Source organism: Rhinolophus ferrumequinum, chromosome 2 (genome assembly GCF_004115265.2).
Source record: "Rhinolophus ferrumequinum isolate MPI-CBG mRhiFer1 chromosome 2, mRhiFer1_v1.p, whole genome shotgun sequence".
NCBI lineage: Eukaryota > Metazoa > Chordata > Mammalia > Chiroptera > Rhinolophidae > Rhinolophus > Rhinolophus ferrumequinum.
In genome coordinates, this window is record NC_046285.1 from 71,187,057 (window position 1) to 71,214,298 (window position 27,242).

Sequence of the window (27,242 nt, forward strand, 5' to 3'; positions counted from 1 at the left end):
CACTTGAATATTTGATTCCTGCCAATACATAATTTAAAATCCTCACTTCAAAATAATTTGGTAAAGATTAGTAAACCTATGAAAATGTCCTAGGCTATGCACCTGGAGAAGCATTACCCAGTCTCCAGGTAGGGGCAAAGAGGCCTTTGAAAGGGACTTTTCCTTGTAGCCTCAGGCAGGTAAGTCTGCAGTCTAAGTCTAAGAAGTGGCTTGGCCTCAATCTTGGAGATTGATTCAGTGGTCTGGAGAGAGCTCAGGATTCTTTTTCCAAACAAATGATTTTCTTAAGGAGCCAAGTTTGAGAGCCATTGGTCTAGGGCAAAGACGATATAGATTCTTTGTAATACAGAAGAACAGGGTGAGGATTCAATCTGGTCTGGCTCAGATGATGAAGGGACAATTGCTACACCTTTTAATGTAGCTACTGTGTTTCCCCAAAAATAAGACCTAGCTGGATAATCAGCTCTAATGCGTCTTTTGGAGCAAAAATTAATACAAGACCTGGTCTTATTTTACTATAATATAAGACTGTGTATAATTTAATACAATGTAATATATAATATAATATAATATATAATTAATATATCAGGTCTTATATTAATTTTGATCCATAAGATGCATTAGAGCTGATTGTCCAGCTAGGTCTTACTTTTGGGGAAACACAGTATGTTAGCGAAGGCTAGGCTATGCTGCAGTAACAAATAACCCCCAAATCTCAGTGGCTTAATGCTCTCACATCGGTTTCTTGCTCTGGCATAGCCCAGGGCAGTGTTCTGGATGGGTGGCTTTCCTCTAAGGGGTGCATACGGATGACTTTCATCCAGTCTTACTGTTTCCTCCAGGGCCTCCTCCAAGAGGAGGAGAGAGTGTTCATTTTTGCGTGTCATTTTAGGGGCAGGCGTGGAACTATCCAGCCCTTCTGGTCATATTTTATTAGGCAGAACTAGTCACTTGACCCCTCCTAAATGCAAGGGGCCAGGAAATGTAGCTTATGTGCTCAGGAGTCAAGAGAAATACTTGGTGAACACACACATAGCGTTGGGTCTGCAATCGCAATCTGATGACATCTTCTGCATGTTCCGCGTTTTTTCACCCAGATTTCTGGTTACTGCTACCCCTGCTCAGGATTACGGACCTTTCTGCCCTTAACCCTAGTTCAATGCAGGACGAGGAAGAACATAACCTGGTTAAACCAAATCACATTGAGGTATAATTGCATAACAGACACCCTCCCCTCAACCATTCCAGAAATCATTTTTATCTTAAAGTAGGAGTCTCATTCCAGGGACAGCACAGCTTCTTTCCTTTTCTTACCAGAGATTCTCTAAAAAAATCACCCTTTTTACAATGTTTCTTGTGTTACTGGCAGCAGGGGTGTTCAGGGGCCTGAAAAGATGTGTTGTAAGAGTCGGTGAGTCTAAGTATGGTGTTTGTGAGTTGGGAACTTTCTAGACCAGGGGAGTCCAAACTGCGGCCCGCGGGCCAACTGCGGCCCGCGATCCATTGTTAATTGGGCCGCAGCAAATTCCAAAAATATATTTAGTTTACTTAAATAAACCAGGTGAGGCAATACGTACTTCACCTCAAGTGAGTGTCCCGGCTGTTTGTGTATTTTACCGCATGTGGCCCTTGGTGAAAAACGTTGAACAAAGTTTGGACACCCCTGTTCTAGACAGTCTAAAAATATAAGCAGGCAAGATGTGAATCCTAGGATGGTTACATTCAAGGCAGAGATGGTTTGCCTCGATGGTATGACAAACTGTTAGTACTCAGTGTGAACTAATGAATTAAACAGTATCATTACCTATAATTTCACAGACCTGGGTTTCTCAAAAGAAAGTCCCTGAAGAAGAAATATTAACATCATCAGGGAACTTTTAAGAAATGCACATTCTTACCTGCTACCCCAGACCTACAGAATTAGACATTCTGGGGAGGAAGTGCTGCAGTCTGCAGTTGACAGCCCTCCAGGTGATTTTGTTGCACATCAGTGTTTGAGACTTGCTGGCATAGATTTGACCTGCTGATTATAGTTTTATCTAAGTCTAAATAATTAGGGGGTCTGAATGGGATTTTTTTTTTTTCCTTTTTTCCTGTGGGAGAAAGAAGTGGACATAGCCTTTTAGGACATTTGCTAGAGAAAGTGCTCCTCTCTCAGATTAGATGCCTGCTTCCTTTGTATATCTGCCTACAATACTTTGCAGTGAGAATCAATATCTAGTAGAAAGGTAACTCAAAGCAGTTCAAGTGCCTAAGATTACCAATTATTTTTCACGTGCACTACATAACAAAGCAGAAGAAATGGCTAATTTTAAAAGCATTTTAAAGCAAGGATTGATTCAAAACGCCTTTCTACTTTTCCCTTGATGTTATTGATTGTTTGGCTACTCTCTTCTTTGTCTATCCAGAACTCTGGGCAGGATGATTTTTTAGGGGCCTGAAATGTGTAATCCTAATCTATTAGAAACATTTCCAGCTCTCCTCCTCTCCCACCACATAACACACAAGCTTAGGTGAACAGTACCAAACAAACGCATGGGGGCCGAGAGGATGATTATGGACCTTGGTCATTATGTCTGGCGGAGGAAGGAGGCTAGGGGAACAGAGGACCCGGCTCTGTAAAGGCTCTGGGACTTCCTTTCTGGCATAAGTCCCTGATATTAGCCGGTTTGCCTCATACAAGTGGCAGAAGCAGGTTTAAGATAAAAATGCCCAACCTTCTGGCCCTTCTGTAAACATGAGTTAATGAATCAAACCCCCAAATAAACCCCTTCCAAAGTGGTGTTCCTTGCTAGAGAACTGTCACCTGCTCCTCTAAATGCTTGGCGGTCTGTGTTGGCCACAACTGAAGTTGACAGATAAAATACAGGACATTAGGTAGAAATTTAAATTTTAGATAAACAATGAATAACGTTTTAGTTTAAGCATGTCCCATAACTATAAGTATGTAATATTTGAGTAACTTGAATACTTGAATATAGAATAAGTATGAACATTTGAATTTCAGATAAATCATTATTTTTTAGTGTAAGTATGTAAAAAGTTAGTTTATCCGAAATTTATATTTCATTGGGCATCCCTAAATTTTACTTGTTAAATAATTTTCATCAGTCACAACTCATGACTTATGGCAATGGAATACTTGGCGGCCACTAAGCTGTCCAGGTATCCCTTACTAATCCCTAGACAGAGCCCCCAGTCTGTAGAGGCATTTTGCCTTTGGACTCTGTTTATTAAGTCATTGTAACTTTATCCTTGTCACTCTGGTTTGGGGCAACCTGTCCTTTTCCTTTCTTGGTGTGCATCTTTCTGGTCTCTGCCCTGTTTGCAGATAGAAAGCCAGACCTATCTGCAACAGCACCAGCCAATCTGAGTTCTCCCCTCTAACAAACTGGTCTTGTCCTGAAGAGTAGGTTAATGTTTCCAGTTTGGAGCTAAGTGATACCTGTATACTTGCAGGTTAAAAAGCCTGGTGCTTCTGAAAGCTTAGCTAACTGCAATCTTCTTGTATGATTTTTATCTTTGGTGAATCACAAAACCTCTCTAACTCTTAGACTGAGTTCTTTGTGTAGGTAAGGGTGGCCCATCTAATTACCATCAATTAGATGGATTCAAGAACACCTCACCCCCACGAACTCAGGCTCTAATCAGAAAACCAGTGCAGACAGTGTTGGATACAACGTGATTAGACAGGGCTCGCTCAGACTTCTGTGAAAATGACGGAGACCTAGTAGCTGAAGTATAAAGTCATTTTGTTCTTTCTGTCCTAGATTCCCGTTGCTGCTTCTCTCTAGAGGGCTTTTATGCTTGCTTAGTTCTCCAGGAAGTCAACAGGAACATAGGGCACCAAGGAAAGCTGTCAGAGTGAGGGACTCTGACCCAATTTGAATGTCCCCATAGTTCAGTTACTCAAAAGAATTCAAGCCTTAAAGGTGCAGAACGTTGAAGATAGTACAGCTTCACCCAAGCTCCTCCTTCTGTCAGGAGTGCAGAATATTGTGGAAATCTGCTTTTCCCCTTCCTGTCCTTCCCATCTCGTTTTGTGTGTATGGGGATTGAGGTCTATTAAAAACCATAATGTTGATTTCTTTTATTTGGACATGCAGTCTTTGTTGTCTGGGTGGAGATCGGTTTGGGCATGGCCAGCTGTCATCGCCAATGGCTGCTCGGGTTACCTTGTGGAATGAGGCAGAGGGTGCGTTTCGCTTTTTGTTTTTTTAAATGCCATTGGATGGTTACTACGTGTGTAGTCATCTCATTTCTGTTTTCCTTGGAGGGATCTTGGGTTTAGTGGTTGGACTAGATATACTAAACAAACAAACAAACAAACAAGCAAACAAACTCACAACCTCTTGGTGGTACAGAGCACTCACAGTTTCATCTTAGTCATAAACTAGATTGAGATCCCATCTTGATCAGAGGCTAAAATACATCTTTTGCTGTAAGTATATCTTATAAAGAACCGAGTGTAAGAACACAGAGACAGTGTGGTGGGGAAGTTTCTCTTATTGCTACTTGATTTCTTGTGTAGCAACTACACTCTTTTTTAAGAGTTTTCGATCTGATGCTACTGAAATTACTTCATATTTTTTCTAATCCCTCCTCACCCCTCAGATCATGTTCGGTCCCCCATCTATATACTTAGTAGCTTCGCACGATCGTAATGAATATCCTGGGCTGAGATTCCCCGAAGGCACAGATGCTGTCCATCTTGTCGACTCTGGAATCGTCAGTGCCCAGGACTGATCTGGAACACAGTAGGTGCTCAGCAGAGAGATGAACGAATTAGACTTTAGAGCAACGCAATCAATCCATGGCCCCCTTACTTCAGTAGCTGATTACAAATAATTTCTTAGGATTAATAGGGTTTTCTGAAGGTCCAGAAAGAGAAGCTGGAACTTTGTCCATGGGTAAATTACCTATTTGTTGGGTTATATTAAGAGACCATTTTCTACTCCTGCCATCCAGCATACTTCTGGTCATTTTACCCACTGAAAGAATGTCCACATGGCATAGAAAGAAATGTTTTAAAAGTGAAATATTAGGGAAAAAAATCTCATGTACTCAAACAGAGGTTGGCAGACTTTTTCTGGAAAGAGCTAGATAGTAAATATTTCAGGCCTTGTAGAGATAGGTCTTTGTTGCAACTACTCAATTACTGCCCTTGTAGCAGGAAATCAGCCATAGGCCAAGGAATGAGCCTGGCTGTGTTCCAATCAAACTATATTTATGGACACTGAAATGTGAATTTCATATAACTTTCACATGTCATAAAATGCTATTCTTTTAAATATTTTTTTCCCCTCCAAATATTTAACAATGTAAAACGAATGGTTTTTAACTCACTGGCTGTGCAAAAACAGGTGGTTGGATCAGATGTGCCCAGCTGGTCAGAGTTTGGTGACTCTTGCACTAAACACAAAACAAAACTATGAATATCAACGTCAAAGCTTTATTGGGGAAAAAGAACATTTTTGCTTTATCTGCCTTAAAGCTTCCCAAGATTGTTAAGAACTAAAATGAGGACAGAAGAGCTTTTTGTACCATCCTGTGTTGAAGTATGTTGAAGTATTCATGTATGCTTGCCTGTGTGCGTACATATGTGTGTGATACAAGTAGGACCAAGTTTTCAGTTGAATTTGGTATGATTTCTTAGCCATCTGGGGTGGTAAAAAAGAAATGTAGAAAATACAGTAAGTTCCCAGTTTTATTAAAAAAGCACATTATTAAAAAATGATGTATATATATATGTATATATATACATATATATGTGTGTGTATATATATATACACACATATATATACACACACACACATATATGCATATATGCTTTTAAAAAGTTCTGGAAGGTATTTATTAAATGGCAACAGTGGTTTACCCATGACTGTTGGGAGTGATATTAGTGAGGGGAGGAACTTGACCTTTTTCTGAATTAAATACTTAAAATGAGAATGATTCTTGCATTATTTGTAGAATTAAAGTTAGGTAACTATTTAATTTAAAAAAATATGCTCATTAAAAAGTAAAACTACCTGTTTATGTGAATCTATAAATACAATTCATCTGTGAATTTAATGACATTGTAATCTTTCCATGTTGACCCTTTCTGAAATATAACTTTTGGGAAGTCTCTTCATCTATGAGAGAATTAGTAAATAGGAAGTATTTAGGTTTTGTAGGAGTAAGAATATCTTCTTAAGGGATGCTGATATTTAAAATAACATAAAAGAAAAAAAAAATTACACAGTATGGATCCAACCCACATACCCAGAGTTTTAGAACACATGTCTTGCCAAAACACAAAAAGCCTTTAAAGCAGGTGGTGCCTTTGTCCCCTGATACCAATGTGTTTTAATAAGGTTTCACGAGAGATTTTCAGTCTTTGGTTAAATTGGAATGGACATTTATGCTAATTAGCTGGGTTTGGGAGCATGAAACAGGTAAAATTGAATTACAATGGGTTCCAAATTACGTATATTTTCAAAATGATGACTGAAGAATATGTGATTCTACTGTCAGTTATTTCATATCTTTCTACTATCATTCTTTTCCCACCTGGTGTGTTAATCTGGTAATCTGAAATCTTTTTGTCTGCTTGTAATGTGATAGGTTGTTTTTTCTCTGTCCATCTGCTTCCCACAGAAGGTGAAGGTACTTTTCAGAAATGGCTTGGGTTGATATTATTAATCTTTATAAGCAGAGAAATTCCTTGAATAATTTAATAGCCAACTGGTATGAGGGGGATTTGGTATGAAAATGAATTTTCCTGTCAGCTTTAAAAATCACAGCATGGCCAGCCTTTCATCCATGCAACTCAAATATCAAAACACTGCATATTTATTCTTATTTATGCAGCTTTTTCTATTTTGCACCACCTAAGGTGATGAGGAAACACCTAGAATATTTGTGTTTATTTTTTTGTTAAAAAAGAACCCACAACAAACTAACCAGCAAAAAGAAAGCCCTTCTTGTTCACTGAAACAACAGATGCTACATTTGACCTTGAGATTTAAGGGCAAATCTATTCTTGTTTACATGTCTTGAATTTCTTGGATTTGCCAGTATGAAGACAGCAGTTGGCAATGCCCGTTTTTAAAAGTATATGAATGATTTAAAAAAGAATTAGTCTGCGCAGCTGTTGCTGAAGAAATGGTTGTTCTCCTCCTTCCTTTCAGTTTACTAACATTATTATTATTATTATTATTATTATTATTATTATTATTATTATTTTACATTTAATTGGAATTATCTGTTACACATGTCACAGTCTCTGGGTGTTTGATCTTCCATCTGACACCCTGCTTCCTTGCAATGGCACCTGTGATTGGAGGATGACAAATTTGATTTGTAGAGTCCCATTGTTCCTGTATGTTGGGATAAGGAAATAGCCAGTCCTGTGTTAGGCAAGCCAGCAGGAGAGGGAATATTAATAACCAAATTTGTTTTTTCTTTGACCCAGCCTCTTTACAATGCTGTTTGCTTGCCTTGTGTTTTGGAAAGTCATTTATGAAGGTGGCAGAAGCTTTTTAAGGAATGTGAGGACCAAGTGAATTTTCTCTGCATGAAGTATGCCCACATGGAATTATTTTGATTTTGTTAGAAGATTATTAGCAAGTTTGTTGTTGTGACTGTTGTTTTGAATCAAAACCAATAGATAGGCATTGAACATTTTTGTTTCATTTTGCATGAAACATGTATTTGAGGAGGAAATCTTGATGATGACAAACTCTTACCTTTGAACAACAAAGAAGTAGTGACTTTATCCTTTCAAAATGAGACTGAAAATACTTTTCCCATTTAAATGTCACAAAACTCAATCTCATCTCTTTCTACTTTATATTTTCAACCGGAGGAAATTGACCGTGAGGTGGCCAAATCAGTTTCTTTGCTTTCTTTCATAAATAATTTTATTGAGGATTTTCCTTTTATCTTCTGGATTTAACCTTTTATTTTTGGAAACTCCCAATAGCAGTTTGTATAATTTTTCAATTTACAGGCAAAAGACAAGACATATTAGAATGTCATCATGGGTACATAAGTAGAAAATTTAAATCAAAACATCTTTGTTCTATTAGCTCTGTCTTCTAATTAAAGAACAGGTAAGCTGTCCAGGTGGTAAAATGGGCCAATGTGGAAGAAACCAGGGGACCATGGAAGGCCCTCTTTCCTCCTGCTTGATCAGTAGTAATAAAGGAGCAAATAGACCAGGGAGGTCACCTTCCCTTGGGAATGAGGTTGTTTTGCAGGCACTGTCAGTCAAGTACTGTGTGAATAGCCACAGGGTTGACTGTCCTCTTCTGAAGCTTTTAGAGTCATTTAAAAAAATATTATTATTATTATTATTATTATTATTATTATTATTATTATTAGTTTCAGGTATACGAAACAATGTAATAGTTGCACATTTACACCCCTCACAAACTGACAACCCCGTCCACCAATCTGCCACCCCTCCAATATCACACACAGCTGCCACAGTTCCACTGACCCCATTCCCTGCGTTGCACTCCACATCCTGTGAATGAATGAATATGTATGTGTATCCAGAAATTCCACTCTTTGGTATCCATCCAGAGAAATCCAAACCACTAATTGGAAAAAATTTATGCACCCCTATGTTTATTGCAGCGCTATTCACAATAGCCAAGACATGGAAACAACTGAAATGCCCATCGGTAAATGATTGGTTAAAGACACTGTGGTACATTTATACAATAGAGTCATTTTACTCCTAATCTTCTCAGCATCTCTCCAAGAGTAGGTGAGGGCAGACATTTTAAGTCTTAGTATTTAGAATCTGATCCTCCCTGTAAGGAGGTAGTTAAGACATTTTGCCTTCTCTGGCAGACGTCCCTGGGATACCCATCAGGGTAGTTGGGATCTATAACAAGATAGTTATAACCTTTGGAGAATTTCTTAATGATCTTTTTAGGGCATTTTCCTTACTAACTTCTGGTACCTTCAAAAAGTCCCAATGCTTTTCATAGAATGCCTTGAGATGGAGTTAAGGAGTCTTAAAAAACTTGATTCTCTAATCCGCTAGTCAGAAATCCATTTTATTGGTTCAGGAATCTAAGACAGATGTTTAAAATTTGTCTGTCTAATTACCAATTACCTAGTCAACCAACCAACTACTAACCAACCAGCCAACCAAACAACTTCACTGTATGTCTTGCTTTAGAACTCTTTCCTAAAACCTTCACCAAAACTTTTTAAGAATACCAGGAAAATATGGTACAGATGTGTTTTATACACCGGAACAATTAAACTTGTTAATTTATTAGTGATGGGAAAAACAATCCTATCTGTCATTTTAACTTGTCTTCATGCTAAATTCCTTCCAGACTATGGTTAGAGCTCCACTGTTCAGAATTCTTGCCCAACAGTGATAATATTTTCCCCGTTCTGTAAAACTCTAAGGTCAAAAGGATAAAGCATTACTTAAAATAGAATTCCTTTTTTGATGTTTTTACATGTAATTTTTAATACTTGAGTATAGTATAAATTTTTTTGTATTAGGATATTTTTAGGTACAAAGTTAATTTTTGGGGTCCACTAGAATGAAATACATTGCATAGGGCTTAAGCAAAACTTTCTTAATTTAAGAGTTTAGAAAGAAAGTTTAAGCCTAGTTAGTGCACAAGTTTTGTTTATTTGTTTGTTTTCAGTTAAAAGAAAAAATTGGTCTTTTGGCAAAAGGATAAAGCCCATAGGCCAAGTGAGGAACTGCAGTTTAAAAATAATTAGCTTTTAAAGATTTGTTCCTCTCTGTTGCTCTTTAAGTAAGAACATGGCTAGGGATTTTAAGAGAATAAATTTGAATAAGAGATTTACAGTATTTCCTAATGAGAGCTAGATTACACATAAAATAGGAATTGACCTTTCAATAATTTTGCTTTGGATTTCTCTAAAACTTTCTATGTCCACTAAGCTTGTCCCCTTCAAACTGAAATTTAAGACTATTAGTAACTAAAAATCTATCTATATTTTGGAAAATGATGATTTGGACTCAATATTTGGGATGTATATGCTTTTGCATGTGTTTAAATTATGTTATGATGACTGCATTTTGACTAGGCAGTAAGTAATTGAAACACTCATAGTAAATAATTACTGTCGACTCTTGAACTCACGGGGGGATGGGCTCTGATCCCCTGTGCAGTCGAAAATCCAACTAGGACTTTTGTCTCCCCAGAAATTTAACTAGAGTTCGCCCTTCGTATCCATGAGTCTTGCATCCATGGATTCAACCAATTGTTGGGAATCTGCAGTTGGGAATCCACAGATGTGGAAGGCCGACTGTACTAATAGCGCACTGTTAACTGTCAGCCTTACTGATAACACAATCGATTAATACAGATTTTATATGTTATGTGTATTATATACTGCATTCTTATAATTAAGTAGAGAAAAGAACATGTTATTTGAAAATACATTCACTGTATTTATTGAAAAAAATTCACATGTTAGTGCACCCATGCAGTTTAAACCCATGTTGTTCAAGGGTCAACTGTAAACAGATTTTCTGTCTTACACGGCTGGAGCATAGTGGCTCACCTGGTTCCAAGACATTTTAATCCTTTCACAAGGCCAGGTTCAGGCCAAACCACGTGGTAGGATACCTTTCTACAGTGAGATAGATAGAAAAAGCATAGGTTTTAGATGGAGACAGACTTAGCTGAAGCCTAACCCTTTTGTTAATTAGCTATTTAACTGCATGTAAGTTATTGAAGCCTCCTGAGGCTCAAGAATTGTATGCTTTCTAAATGCCAGGTGTTAGACTAGGAATAAGCAAACACCTTTCCTTAGGGAGGTTCCTGCCTAATGGGAGGGGTACATAGCCTCATATGCATGATTTTCATATATGTGATGGGTACGCTTAAGGTCAGAGAAATGTGCTCAAAGGCCATGGAGTAGGGACACTCCCGCCTGGCAGCTCACTCCTTCTCAGAACACATTTACTGGTCATCTCACTATGTGCTAGGGGTAGTGCTAGGACGTGGATACTAGTTCGAAATAGAGAAACAGTGTCTTCCGGTCTAAATAACAAAGAGATGATCATAAAATAGAAATTCTAGGGCATGCCGTCTAAGGTTTGTGAGGGTGAAATGAGTTTTCTTTCTCCTTCTGGCCATCCTCATTCTGCTCACTCGGTCCCCCTCCATGCACCCAGTCCTCCATTTGCCTAAGCGGAACCTGTTGGCTGGGGCAGGTTCTCCTTGGGGTAGCTGTTTCTCTCGGTGCACAGTTCCATATAACGAATCTCTTTACAGGTGAATGGGTAAATGCTTCTTCCTAACAATGTTTGCATGATTACCAAAACCTTTGGAAGCATCAAGACCATAATACATATCTCTCCATCTGGCCGACATCCACGGGTAACTGGGATGTCTCCTCAGGCCCCGTTATAATGGTGCCTGGCTGCCCTCCAGATGCCAGTGGTTAAGTGTTGGGGTCCCTGGTGCTTCATGGAGAGAACACCAGATGGTAACCGTGCTCCCTGCCACCCACAATGTGAATGCTATTGGTCTGTGCACTTGCCAGGCTCAAATCAAAACCAAAGAATCAGGCTTGACCCAGAAGTGGGAATGCTTTGCTACAGGTGAAAATCCTCATTATATGACTTTGGTAGAAAAATCCAGCAATCCCTGGGATTTCAATTCTAGGTCATTATCCTGAGAAGTTTAGGACCTATGACATCATCCTATTTAAGTACTTCTCAGATGTGATATTTTAATTATAAAAGATATATAATTAATTATATAATTTACACAATAATATAATACATATAACATAATTAATAATTATAAAATGTGGTCACTTCTTATTATAGTTCTTAGTTGCTCAGGCAAAAAAAGTACATAGTAGATGCACAGGTAAATATGAAATACTCCTTGTGGTCGTATAAAAACTATCACTCAAGGGAATAAAGAAAGAACACATGAATGAATCATTTTTCTACATAGTTTTTCCTTTTGAAGCACAGGAAGGATTCTGTCATCTCTCTTCTCAACAATGTTTAGTGGCATCTTACTGGACTCAGAATAGCCTGTGCTCAGAGGCCTCTGTGAGCTGCGTTTCATCCCCTTTTTTATCCCAAGTAGTTTCACATCCTTTAGCTATGTGTAATCCTAGCTCTGTGTGTGTGTGTGTGTGTGTGTGTGTGTGTGTGTGTGTGTGTGAGAGAGAGAGAGAGAGAGAGAGCGCGCACGCGCGCTAAAATTTGGTAAACAGTACCACAAATAATGACAAAAAGATACAATTTTTCAAAATTGGGCAAGCTGCATCCTTAGAAGCTATATTCTTGGTTTTGAATTTATAAACTACCCACCGGTAGAAATCTCCTGAGTAGTTTCTAAACATTTGTATTCTTCCTTCATTTTCAAAACACTGTCTCCATGATTACAAGCAGTTCCCCTGAAATGTAATCTCTTGTTTGGGGTAGCATGCTGGGAGCATCGGGATCCATGCGGAGAAGTGAAGCACACATAGATCTCGAGGGTCAGAAGTCCATTTAATGGCACTCTGTGGTCCAATATTCTTGTGTTTAAGCATTAGTAATTGCCTTGACCACTCAAAGAAGTGCCCCACATGAGGGCAGCTGGATTTTGGCCATAAATCAGAATTCGGGAATATGTATTTTGTGAAGTCAGAGTAGTTCGTGTTGTCGGAGGCACGCGGGTGATGCTACTTGAATTAGTGAACTGGGCAGTGTGCCCTTCCTGCTGAAAAAAAAGGGGCAATTTATTAAGTTTCAGCACAACAGACGAAGGAAACATAAACTGACTGGATGTATTTTAGACATTTGAAAATTCATGATGAAATAGAAAAGAGACCCCAGTTAAAAGAAAAGTCCTGTCACAAAAGGTTGTAATAGATCTTCTGACCATTGGAGGCCCACTAAGAACAAGGCAATATGGGCAAACACACCCAAAGTGGTTTGTGTCTGTAGTAATGAAAACCTCAACATTACTTCAGTTTTCTGGGACCAGCAGAAAGCAACCATTCTGGATAGTCAAGCTACTCACCTCTAGTTACAACTTTTTTTTACATTTGAAAATGGAAATATTTAAAATGATAGACTACATACAGTTGTGTAGACATTTATTTCTTGTATAAAAATAACATTGTTTGATAATTTTAGAAAATTAGAAAATACAGAAGGAATTCACAATTGATAAACCTTTTATCCAGGTATAAATTTCATTAACCTTTTGATGTATTTCTTTCTACTCTTTTTTAATGCATATTTTAAACCTAACACATACACTATTGTGCACATATTATAAAAGTCAGATACGCTAAGCATTATCTAGCCTTTTGTGATCTGGAGAGGCCATTAGTGTCAGCTGAGACCCTGCATGCAGATCATTGCCACACAATACCTCCCATTCCTCTTTTCCCCCACAGCCCAGTGGGTGGTGGGTGGGCAGGCAGCTCCCCAGGAAAGGGCTGGACTCTCAGAGACACCATGTCGGTGGGCACCTTCCCTCACCATCCCCCACAGGAAATCACATGTGCTCTTGGGGTCTTTGGTACTTCCTAGCCTCACATGCATGTTAGTTCCTGCAGCCCTTTGCATTCCTTCTAACCTAGCTATAAAAATCTAGGTGGCTCAGCTTTTGCTTATATAAATTGCAACACAGTTGATGATACACAAAACAAAAGTGATAGGTTTTATTCTCCAAATTCCTTTGTAAAGAAAAAATATTTATTGTTATATCATTCTGTTTAAGAAAACTTGTTAAAATCATGGGGAAACCAGGAGGAAAATTCTTGGCAGTTTTTTTATAATTAGTATTTCTGGTCAGCTGCGGTCAGGTGACACGTTTGGTTTGGGGGCAGATTCTCAGTATGAAGCGATTGCTTCCAGGAGACAGCCTAATACAGAGGAACCAGCACGAGTCTTGGAATCAGACAGACCTGGAACTGATACTGGTTTCCCTACACTGCTCGGTATGATCTTGAGCAAGTTATCTAACTTTTTTTTATGAGCATCAGTTTCCTCATCTATGGACCACAGTTGGTGCTGCATACCTCCCAGATGTTTAGGGAGCTTACATGATAATATATGTTGAGTTCTTAGCGTACAGTAGGTGCTTGCTAGTGAACATGTCCCTTCTGTTTTCCCCAGTGGTTTCTGGGAAGTGTGTGGAAGGAATATATATAATTCATCAGTGAGGCAGTAAATGATGATAATGGTATGCTAATATTTACCCAGATAAACACCTTGCGCAAAGCTATTTGTGTAACGTTAATCAGCAGAGAAGGGTCTCATCGTACATTATGACTTGAGTTTTCCTTTTCTCATATTAAAAAGATAACGAGTGAGAGAGAAAGTCACTAAATTGGAAAATGTTGTTCTCTGCTCTGCTGTCAGAACATACTTTTATATTTGTGAATTAAAGCTTTCAATGTATCTTTTTATTACATTCTCCTCACCCCCAAGAATTTTAAGGAGCGGGAGTGGTGAGTGGAAATTGGGATTTGGGGGTCACTTTTGTGTTTGAGTTGAAAAGATATACACGTTTAGGGAAACAGATCATGATTTGAAATAACTGGGTAGAACATGTTTTTCATAAGTGCTTGATATATTCCTGGAAGAAAATAAAAAAGTAAATATTTTTGCTTGTGGCAGCCATTTGGAAGAATGAGAGATTATCTTTTTACTCTACTTATCAACATACAAGGTAAGGGGCTAGTAGAATTTATATTGTAAGGCTTGAAAAGACAAATTTTACTTAAATATTAATATGTAACAAAAGATTGCTTAATAATGTAGAACAGGAAAGGGAACTGAGAACAATTTTCATTCAAAAAAGTAAAATAAATTGAGTGAAATTTCTTATTTTTCAACTCCAATTTTTAATCCCCCTCACTACGTACCTCTCTTATCCAAGCTCCATGAATTTCTTGTCAACCTGAGTTCCCTTAAGTTTCTCTCATTTTCCTTGGTGAAGCAACTTTATTTTGTTTGTGTGTGTGCCATTAAATTCATCCTGAAGGGAAAGACAGAGGTTGCAATACGGGAAGTCTAAAGCTCAATTCTGTCTTTAGTAATGGGTGACGGAGGTTCCTTCAGAAGACTCACCTGCCTTGAGGTGCACCGTGAGTGACATCCAGTATGTCACTGAACAGAAAACTCAAACTTCGCCCCTTGAGGAGAGACATTATTTGATAAGGAGTATTTAATAAACATCTAGTCTACTAGGTGTTGGAGGGGAACAAATGAAGTCAATCCTCTATTTTCTTTTCTCCCTTAGCCTTCAGGAAGGTTAGAATCAGATATAATGTACTGTACATAATATATTGTAGCTTTGTTGCTGTGTTCATTTGCTTCCCTTTTTCTCTCTCTCAAATTTTTAAGTTCTAAACTTAGCAGCCTTATATGCATTAATTGATTTAGTCATTAAACATCTTTTCTGTGCTAGTTATCAGGGAAGGGAAAAAATGATAAATACCACAATCTTGGTGGCTTGAAACCCTGCAAACAAAAAATTACAGTTCCAACAGAGGCTGTATTCTGTGGAGCCCAGAGCCACCATCTATGGAGGGAGAAGATACTGACCAAACAAAGCATAAGGCTGGACATGGGGATCTTTCAGTTTGCCAGGCAGAGAACTGTGGGGAAGATATTATGGGAAAGGCAGTAACAGGGAAAGAAAAAGCCAGGCTACTGATAAGAGGTAGAGATAACTTGAATTCTACTACTTAAAGAACAAAGCTTGAGGATGTTTATGTCTGTTTCTTTTTTTTTAAGTTTTAAATACCCAGCTGTTTGTGTTACACCATGCTGCAAAGTTATTACTTAGTCAGATTCTGAATGAAAAGGCTGTCTTTATAATACTCTTACCCCTTACAAAATTTTGGTTTCAGAACCCCTTTATATTCTTAAAAGTTTATTGAGGACTCCCAAAAGCTTTTGTTTATGTGGATTGTATCTGTCATTGTTCATTGTATTGCCAATAAATGAGGAAATTTATAAAATACAAGGAAGAATTTTTAATGTACAAAAATAGATATCATTAGCAACAGAATGATGATGTCATCTTGCGGCATTTAGCCTCTGGAAAACTGCATTGTACAACTGTGGAAGATGAGAGTGAAAAAGACTCATAACATCATAGTACTATTATAAAGATAGTTTGACTTCACAGACCCCCTGAAAGGGTCTCAGAGACCTTCAGTGGCTTCCAAACCACATTGAGAATCACTCTAAGCTATCGACACAATAGATGTTTATACTCTAGATTTAGGATGATCGTGCTAATTCTTTCTTCTAATAAACTGTCATGCATTTCTCTTTCCAGGATGAATACCTGTATAAAGGGTTAAAAATAAAGAAGGTTGAATTATACAAATTGCTCTGTGGTCCAGAATTAGAATTGTTGGTAGTGAAAAAAAGAAAACAATAACAAGAAAAGAAGCAATTCAATGGTCTAACTTTTCAATTGTTTTTGAATATGTTAAATTAGATTTATGAGTCAATCCAGTGAAGAAACTGCATTTTAATCATATATCATAAGGGATTTCTTGACCGTTGGAAGAATTGAACATGGAATGGGTGTGAAGTCTCCAAACTTGGAAATATTTAAGAAAAGCCGATCCCTTGAAGTCCTGGTTACATGGATAAGCCTGAAGGCAAGGCTGAATTTGGTTACTGTGGGCCTGACATCACTTTCAGCTTTTGAGGTTTTTCCCAGAGGAACAGCGTGGAATAGCAACTCTGCCATATCCAGCCTGTCCTCCCTACCCCCTTTCCTCACCACCCCGAAAAAAATTCTGTCTGAATAGTTCAAATGCCAAAAGAATTAAATAGGAAACGGGGGTCTGGGAAGCTTAGATAAAGGAAGGTTTCGTCTCAGGATGGGTGTTTTTGACACTAGCTACCCTTTAGCTAGTGGACCTCGGACTGTGGCCATGCATCCCATCGTCAGTCTTTTTTCTGAGGATGCACAGATGAGCCTCCCTCAGACATGAAGCACAGTGTTGACTTTGTTCCCAGGGCTGGGGTCTGCCCATCTGCCCAGTCAGTTCCCATTGCTTCTGGCCAAGGTTTTTCCCATCACCACGACAGCAGAGCACACACGCCTTCTCTCTTTGGAGAGTTTGTTATTTCAAGAAAAGCTGAGCATAGAATTGCTGGGAATCACGGCTGCTGTGTCTGACCACAGAGAGCAAATTTTCCCTACTGGTTGTTTTTCTTTCCAGCTTCCTGGGGCTTTGGTGGTATTGACATTTAGGCCCTGTCATTTTACTGTTTCATGAAAATCTATTTGAGTGAGACACTTGGCATCCAAATATCATTTTTTGTTGTTGTTGTTCGAAATGAGTCCAAATGTCTAACAGTCTCACCATTTATCACTGAAATGGAAAGATTAAAAAATTTCATTTGCTTATTTTTTCTGTCTTAAATCCAGTAACAAGTCATTTTGCACATCAGGTGGAGCACAGCTGGCATCCATAACCTGTCTTCTGATTTTTATATAACGTTGCTTTCTACCCCACTCTCAGATCTCTGATGCAAAAGTATCGAAAGAGTTCCAAATGAATTTTCAAATGAAATATTTTCTTTAATGGGTAAAGGATGCTTCGGATCTTCCACTGTTCTTGCACTCAGTGTGGCCTTTTTCTTAGTGAAGAGAAAGAATGAAAACAAGTAATTAATATGTACTGTGTAATGGCCACATGAAAGCAAGGTCATATTTAGTTCTCTAAGTTACTACCGCGGTTAATCTAGTATTTGTTAACATACCGTGTCCCCCCGAAAATAAGACCTAGCCAGACAATCAGCTCTAATGCATCTTTTGGAGCAAAAATTAATATAAGACCTGGTATTATATCGTATCATATCATATTATATCATATTATACTAATTATATATTATATTATGTTAGACCCGGTCTTATAATAGTAAATTAAGACCTGTTTTTATATTGATTTTTGCTCCAAAAGATGCATTAGAGCTGATTGTCCAGCCAGGTCTTATTTTCGGGGAAACACAATAGTTCTCAAGCGCATTTCTTACTTACAGTTTGCCCGTGGTCCCATCCTTTGAGCCCATCATTGTGGCCACTCCTCCGCTTTCCCTTATGGCTTTCATATTATTGGCACCTACAGCAGGTATTTTTCTTAACTCTCATCAAACTGAGGTTGCCTGAATTCTGTGCAGACACCCTATGCTGTATTCTTTCTGTCCCTCCTTTTACATAATTTCTCTCACCTGGATTCTCTGTGGACTCCTCTACAACAAGGGCCAGCTCAGGTTATGCTTCCGTCCTCAACTAAGACGTGCGTCCATATTGATCGACTCCTCCAGCTCCTCTGCACAAATCCAGTCTGGTCTCTGCATCGTCATATAAGTCCTACGTGGGGACAGGACCACAGGCCAGCAGTGACATTCTCCTTAACCACCAGAGGACATAGGTGCAGCTAGGGGACTGTGTGCAGAGTGTTCACTCACACCTGCTAGCTTTTGAAGAGCTAATCTTAGAAGAATAGTTAGGTACACGTTTGACAGACTGGAGACAGCAAAGGAAAAATGTGTGAGCTGAAGCTTGAGGTGCCTAGTTCTCAGTATTTCGTGTGAAGGCTATCCCATATAATGCCCCCAAGTCTTGATGGACACACAAGCATTTAGTCATATATTCTGAATATTTTGAAATGTTATTCTATATTTGCATATTTAGAAAAATCAGGAAGTGTATTGGGTTGTCAAAATGTATTTTTACTTATGTTGATTAAAAGGATATGTTCCAGTACTACACTGATACCAGATATTTTGATATCTGAAATTATGTTTCACAATGTTAAATAAAAGTTATAATATGAAAATTCCACAGATTATTAATTTAAATGATGCTAAAGTCATACATTAGGCCACATAGAGTCGAATTTGAGCATGGATGAATGGAAACGATGCTCAGAATCTCTGGAGTACGGAGGAATGAAGGCTGACTGTCCAATTTCAAAAATTTTCCCTATAGTAAATATTTGCCTATTTACTTTACACCATTATTGAACAATAAGAGATGAGGGAAGAGTCAATTTGATTCCCCTCAATTTTATCAGGAATATTATTTTCGAGCTGTAGATCAACAGAAACTTTATTTTGTTTGACTTTATTAATTTTGTGTTGCTTGGTGTTAGCCCCACCATCATTGTTATAAAGGCATATTGTTTTAATGTAAGTACTAGACAGTCTATAAAGAAAAATAATCACTTTGTAATATTAATCTGATTTTGCATTATGTAGACACAACTGGAAAGGCTGATTGGTAATGATGAGGAGACCAGATAACCTGAACAAAAGAGACTTGAGCTGAATGTGCTGTAGACGGTGGAAGAGATGGGAACTCTAGGATGGAAATAGCTCAGTGTCTTCTGCAGGTGCAAAGGGCTTTATAAAGGCGGAGTGACGGGGGTGGGTGGATGAGGGGGGCGGGGGCAAAGAAAAGGGCAGTGAGAGAGGGTGGAAGGTTGGACCTTGAATTGTCCTTCCTTTATGTACATATAACATCTTTTTGATTTTTTTTTAAGCTACCAAACGATTATTTAGAAAGAATTCATGACATTCCTTTAACACATGGAATGAATTCATTCATATGTGTACTTCTGCCAGAATTTTAAGGCATTCGCTATTGAGTCTTCAGCAGAGAATCCATAATTCAAAAAAAATGTAAAAGTCTAATGTTTAGGTTCCCCCTGGAGCCAGGGTTTGGTTGCAGCCACATGCAAGGATGTACGGATGCTCACCCACACTGTGCCAACTGTCTCCCAAGGTGGTTACCGAGCATTTCACACCACTTCAGGTGTGGAATTTGTACTGGTTTTCATTGGCCTAAATAACAAGTGAGAAGCGGTCCCTTCTCTGAGGTATACTTGTGGCGAGTCTTTAGGTATGGTGAAACAGATGAATCTCTTTGAGTGTGGCACTGGAAGCACCTTGCAACACTGTAAATTAGGAATGCACTTCCAGGACTGTCATCATTCAGAGGAGGCCCACCTGTCAGGGGCTTCATTCATCCAAGTGGCCCCTGAGCATTTCTATTTTTTGTGACCCAACTGTAACCCGAGCTCAGCCAGCTGCTGGTTTTCTCTTTTCCCCCCACTTTTTTTAAATGAAAAGTTTCCAGTTAAGCAGGACAGTTGTGAGACTAGTGCAATGCACACCTAGATACTTTTTATCTAAATTTACCAATTGTGAACATTATGCCATTTTTGTTTTGTCTCCTGTCCTATATATGTATGTACATACACACTTTTTTTTCAGAACCATATGAAAGTAAGTTGCCGACATCATGTTATTTTACCTCTAAGCACTTCAGTATTATCTAAGAACAAGGAATTATCCCTACATAATCACAAAACCAGTAAGTACCAAGGAATTTGACGCTAACACAAGAACACAATTTGATACAGAGTCCTTATTTATTTACTTACTCATTTAATTTTTAATTTTTCAAATTTTATTTTTAAGGATTGTGCAGCTCACAGTGGCCCATGCGGGGATCGAACCGGCAACCTTGGTGTTATCAGCACCACACTCTAACCAACTGAGCTAACTGGCCACCCCCGCAGTCCTTATTTAGATTTTACCAATAGTTCAAATAATTATCTGTACAGTGGTTTGGTTTGACCAAGGATCATACATTGACTTTAGTTGGTCTGTTGCTTTAATCTAGAATAGTTTCCCACTTTTTTTGTCTTCTGTAACACTGCAGTGCATTGTGGAAAACGTACAGGCCAGCTCTTTGGTACAGTGTTCCACAACCTGGATTTGTCTGCTTGCTTCCTTATGATTAGATTCAAGTTAATTTTGCAAGAATACCTTGTAGGCAATATTTTGTCCTTCCTGTTGTATCATATCAGAAGCCACATAATGTATGTCCCATTATTGGTGGTACTGAGTTTATTCCCTTGGCTAAACTGGTACCCACTGGATTTCTCCATTGGAGAAATGTCTCCTTTACTTTTTTGTAATTAATAAGTAACCTGTGGGGTAGTACTGTGAGAACAGTGTGGCTCTTGTTCCCTACCAAACTTGGACCTGATGATTTTGCTACCCGTTGAGACTCCTTGCCTAAATCAATGATTATTTCAGTGATGTCAAAGCCTAGAAACTTTAACTGAGCACTTCTGATTACTGTGGGAACCAAGGAAGCACCGAGGAGATGGAGCTTCAAGGCATTACCAGCGCCAAGGCACTGATTGACTAAACATGTATCCTATTCATCTTTGTACCCTTTCTGCCCAGCATCAAGCCTGGCACAGAGAAAGGCCTAGATAAGCATTTATGGTTGAGAGAATACTAAGAAGGATGGCACTTTACTGTTCCTTTTTAATTTGTTCTAACAGTTTCTGCTTAGAACACTAGGTCATTTTCTTCAGAAAAGCATGAGTGTTTGAGTGCTTGATCAACGGGCACTGTGGTTTTTACAAGCGTACAGCATTTCTTCCATCGCCATCATTTTCATTGAAAGCACAGATTGCCACTCACCGTTCTTTGCCCAGAATCATCTTTAAAGCAACATATTTCCAAGTCCTATAAGGAAATTATGTCTCTCTTCCAGAAATAACGTGAGGTATTTTTTTCCCGTTCTGTTTCTGAGAAAAAAATCTCTCCTTTACAACCATCAAAATATGTCATGTTGATTTTGACTCCAATAGTATGTTTGTAAACTTGAGAGAAGTAAAACTATACTACCATTCTCTGTGGTACCATAGGGCGTGGCTGTGTTGCGTAATTGCCAACAGAGAATGCTGTGTGTGGTTGTACCACTTTCATAAGTACAACAAGTTTACCAGTCACAAAGTTACCTATAAATCTCCTCACATCCAAAGACTCATAAGCCAGGGCATATTTCTAGACCTCACTGAGTCAGAAACACTGCCCAACTTGGAGACCTTTTGGTTTATGTCTAAAGATGGAATCCTATTTATCTTTGTAAATCCTCTTTCTCACACAATTCCTGATGCTTAGTAGTTAGTAAGCAGATTTGTGTACCATTCATGTTATATTCAGCAAACATAGTGTTAGCATCACTGTTGATTATTTAATTTGAAAGACATTATTCATCTTTGTGATACATGTTTTTGGTTCATCGGGATGGCAAAAATACAAAATGCCACAAATTGCCACTTGCATGTTACTGTGTTTCCCCAAAAATAAGACCTAACCAAACAGTCAGCTCTAATGTGTCTTTTGGAGGAAAAATTAATATAAGATCCGGTCTTATTTTACTGTAAGACCAGGTATAACATAACATAACATAACATAACATAACATAACATACCATACCATACCACCGGGTCTTATTGTTTGGCTGGGTCTTATTTTCGGGGAAACATGGTAGATAGTATATTGACCTTCTCTTAGGGGTTTCACCAGAGTCAGTGGCCACTGTTCAGCGTACTTCAGACTCTATCACACTGTGTTGCCACTAAATATTGGAAGCTGAGCCTGGGTTGTTTGAGTCTTCTAAGTTTGGTAAACCTGATACTAATATTATTAAAGTGTTGAAGAGGTTAAAGTGATGGGAAATCATGTGGCTCATTTGCTCTCCAACTTCAAATCAGAAAGCTGTTTCATAGTTCTGCTTGGAGTCCCATTTCATTCTTTCAAGCCGGAAAGAGATGTCCAAGCACAAAGTTGTGTGAAATTGAGCAACAAATTGTTATCATAAGGCCACCTTTTTTTTTTGTCAAGTAGTCAAGAGGTTTCCAAGCAGCAATGTTGTGGCCAACAGGACAGCTACTATGTAGCATTGCCACACTTCCATTTGGCCAGTGAGGACACAAGGAGTCCAAATGGATTCAGACATTTATTACTTAGGCAGTGAAAGCAATGCAAGCATAGCCTCAGCTCCCTGCTTCTGTGCTTTCCCACATAGGATGACACTGAACTGCAGGGGCCAGATGACAGGTGGTACTGCCGGTGGGGTCACTCTTTCCTAGCGCAGCCATCTCTAAATTACAGGCAAGTAGTTCAACAGACACAGAAGCTTGCAGCTGTTGCCTTTGGGGTGGGGGCCATGAGATGGATCCTGTGCTCAACTGGAATGAGGGAGATGGATGGGAAACGGTCTTGTTACCGTCAACTACCAAGCGGGAGTGGGGGGAGGAAAGGTAGGTGACTGCCGCCTGGCAACTCCCACAAGGCTCCTATCTCCCTTCAGTTCAGGAGGATTGCAGGGCATCCCACCAAGCCTCAGCTCAGACTGCAGGTGAACTTCACCTTGTCGCCTTTGTGGACCTGTGCTAGGTTGCCAGGGGGCCATGATGGAGCCTTTTCCTACATGTTGCCATTCTTTTCATCTATCAATGTAGGAGGAAATTGCAAAAAGAAAAGGCATCTTGAGTGTTGTGATGCTGGTTAGGTGAAAATTTCAAGATTTTTGGATTTTGAACATTTTATTGAGGGTAGGATAGATGCATTGCAGGAACAAATAATCCCATCTTCCAGTGGCTTAACAAATTTGTTTCTTGTTCACTGTACATATCCATCACGAGTTGGTGGTGGTGTTGTACCTCACATAATCACTCACTCAGGCATCCAGGCTGATGGCAGCTGTTTTTGCCATCTAGTAGCTGTAACATCTGCACCTCAGTCACCATGATAAGAAGAGACACAGCCAGAAAATCACATCATGCCAGCTCCTCTACACTTTGGCCTAAAAGTGACACAAGTCACTTGTGCCCTCAACTTCCTGGTCAGAACTACCACGTGGCCTAACCTAACTGCAAAAGGGCTAGGAAATATGGAGGAACAGATGGAATGTTTCGTGAGCCCATTGTCTCCGCCATAGGCATGCATTTCCCCAAAGTCAGCCCAGCAGCCTGGCTTAGCACTTTTACAAGTGGATATTGACCAGAAAAAGGTCCACGTGTGAATGCTTCACAATTTACAAGTGCTTTCACAATACAGCTGGCCCTCAAACAACATGGGTTTGAACTGCATGGATCCACTTCCACATGGATTCTTTTCAATAAATACAGTCGGCACTTCGTATCTGCAGGTTTCTCATCTGTGGATACAACCAATCCTGGATTGAAAACTATTTTTGCCTTCGCAACAGTGTTTTCCCAGCTGGATTTCCAACTGGGGATCAAAAATACTGTTTTTGATCTGGGGTTGGTTGAATCTGCAGAAGCGAATAGTTTACTGTAGAGTCAAAATTATATGTGGCTAGAAGCAGAGGTTGAGTCTGGCGCCTTAAACCACTTGGGAAGCTGAACAATAATGAATGTCAACTACAAGTATATATATACATATTTATATATATATGTATATATATATATATGTATATAGTTACAAGAAGCAGAGTACAGCATTAGGAATAGAGACAGTGGAACTGTAACGGCTCTGTGCGATGTCAGAGGGATAGTGGATGGGAGAAGGGGGGTTGACACAGTGTGAGGAATATCAATGATACATGTCTAACTATTACATTGTTTTGTGCACCTGAAACTAATTAAAAAAAAAGAAAAAAAATTATATGTGGCTTTTCGACTGCACGGGGGTTGGTGCCCTCACCCCCTGAATTGTTCAAGGGTCAATGGCATTTGCCCTCAGAAAGAGGCAGAGAATCAGGGGTTCGGAAGAAGGATCTTGCTAAGTCTAAGACAGTGAGGGCGGTGTTTCAGACCGCAGCAACTGCAGTTGGTCCATGTGCACCACTTGGATAGAAACCGATACACACTTTAGTCTGTACGGATTTTGACAGAGCCTAGGAAGGTCATTTTGTACATGTTCAAAATCCAGTGGTAGACGCACACCATCCCACGTTGCCAGAGACACTGCGCTATTCCTGAAACAGCATCCATCAGTCTAACCAGAGCTCTACAGTGTAAAGCGCTAAACCCCTCTGCAGTGGACGGAATGGAACCGTATCAGTATTGCAGAACATTTTACTGTCCACGTAAGTCTAAGGAGAGATTTAATTGCTGTTCTTCATTAGAACGGTCATTATATACTTTCTCTTACTCTGATGCTGATCTTAACTGGTTTTTAAATACATTTTTAACCTCTACTTCAGTGATAATTATTAAATTTTTAACATAAAATTCAAACTGGTTTCATTATTTACACTTAAAATACTTTAAGAGACTAGATCCAGGTTAAGTTAGCCGATAAAGACATATGAAACAAGCAATAAAATCATATTCAGAGTTCAATTTTCCTCCGATGTGAAGGAAAGGAGTCTCTGAATTTTATATGATCTGTCAATAATGAAAAGAGATGTCAATAGTTTGTTGGGATGTAATTTAGAGTTGATAATTTGGGGGAAATAGCCTTTAAATAGCCTTTCCCTAATCTATACAGTTTTGACGTTATCACATCCATTCCCTGACAGGGATCACCAGTGAGTCAGTTTTTATTAATATAACCGGGGAAGCCAGCAGTTTATGTTTGTTGAGCTCCATCAGGAAGCCATCTTTTTCCTCAGTGCTTTGCTTACATGTGAAAGTTTTGGCGAGGGTGAAAAAGAAAAGTATATATTGAGCCCAACACGTCGCCTTATTTGTCACCCCTCTCTATGGGCATGCCATCTGTGTTTTGATCTCTCCAAATGTTGAAGAGCCACCAGGAGAAAAAAAGGAATTGTGTTGGTGCTTGAAGTGGAATACAGTATATTCTTTCTCTTCTTGTCTTCTCTTTCTGCCTCCAGTCTCTCTCCTTTTGGAAAGGGAGGTATTGAGGGTCTGGAATCTCAGAGCAAACACTGACAATGACATTTAATTATAGCCGTGTGCAGATATGTAGGATCTTGACTGACCTGTGAGAGGCAGGGACGGCAGTGAAATCCACATCAGGGAATTCGGTTTCTTAGTAAGTCTGAACAGCTGAAGTGGTAGAAGGAAAAAAAGGTAAAGTTCTTCCTGTTACATCATTAACATAAGACAACAGGGAAGCCTAAAAGAAAATGTTCTGCAAAATGAGGATAGCATACCCAGTGTATTCTCTGCCACTTGTCTTTGGAATCAAGGAGGAAATTATTTTGTGAAAGGACTTGGAAAATTATTTATGCTCTAGGTAATTATAGTGTCATTTAAGAATTAATTATAAAAATTTCAAACCAACATGAAAGTAGATAGAATCAATTTAACTTGGACCTTACCCATCCTGTTTCATCTACTCTGTTGCAAACCCCCTTTTATTTTTTGATTGGAGAATTTTAAATCAAATCCTATACATCATGTGAAATAATTTTCTCCAAATCTCATAACTAGAAAGTGGTGAATTCAGGATTCGAACCTGTGTGATCTGGCTTCAGAACCTGCGCTCTGTGGCAATAGACAGGGCAGCTGAGAAGGCCACTTAGATGAAGTTTTTCTTTAAACGAATTAGTGTTACTAACAAACACACAAAACCTTCTGGGGTCACTTTAGAATTCAGTAACAGAAGCCTTCTCCACTAAGGTAGCATTTTATTGATACACTCAGGAAACACCAATTTATTTCAGGCGCTGCTTCTCTCCTGAAGCATATAGAAACTAATATTTGCTGACATGCTCTGCTAGTAGTTCACGAATTTAAAATAGCGGTGTCAAACATAGATCACACATTGGAGTGAAGGCCATAGGTGCCTTCCTGGCAAAGTGTGAGGGGTGGACTATTTAATTACAGCATTTTGGGAATAAGCAAAGATTTGACACTTTCTGTTCTTGATTGTTTAAAAATACACCGTTTTTAAGGAATAATAGGATACACTTTAAATGACAGTTAATGCCTCAATGGTGCCGAATCAATCATTTGAATTCAATTTAGTTACATTTACTGAGCCCAAGCAGAGAACTCAGACCCTGAATTAGGCCCTCTGTGGAGACGAAAGAAAAATCCTGGGGAGGGACATTTCCGGCTTTCCAGGAGCAGGCATCCTTTCTTGCATGAAGGAGTGACCTAGAGGAACAGGGCAGATACCCCAGCAGAGGGATTGGTGGCACAACAAGGGTCCCAGCAGGAGGACTCTCCCCTCGCAGATGGGGCTCCCTCCCTGGCCATGGTGACTCAGGCAGGAGTTGCAGTTACAGCATCTTGCTAGGACACAGTGGAAACAATACCACGGGCTCCAGGAAGCCACCGTGTGAAATGTTCTTAATTTCCCCGGAGAGAAGGAAGGAAGAAGCTTTCAATTACCGCGAACATCAGTTACTTTTTCTGGTTAGCTAATTAGACTCTCAGAAAGCAAAGACTTTGTGGAGAGGTGAGAGGCAGGATTAGTAAATTGTGACTCTAAAACT

General features: G+C 39.1%; 1 protein-coding gene and 1 non-coding gene across 8 annotated transcripts in view; one reads left to right on the forward strand and one right to left on the reverse strand.

Moving 5' to 3' along the window:
- Window positions 1–27,242, forward strand: part of TNIK (TRAF2 and NCK interacting kinase) — a 364,653-nt gene that overhangs the window by 117,702 nt on the left and 219,709 nt on the right. The window lies entirely within an intron of this gene.
- TRNAI-GAU (transfer RNA isoleucine (anticodon GAU)) lies at window positions 20,497–20,570 on the reverse strand. The gene has a single exon. It is a non-coding gene; the product is annotated as a tRNA-Ile (tRNA).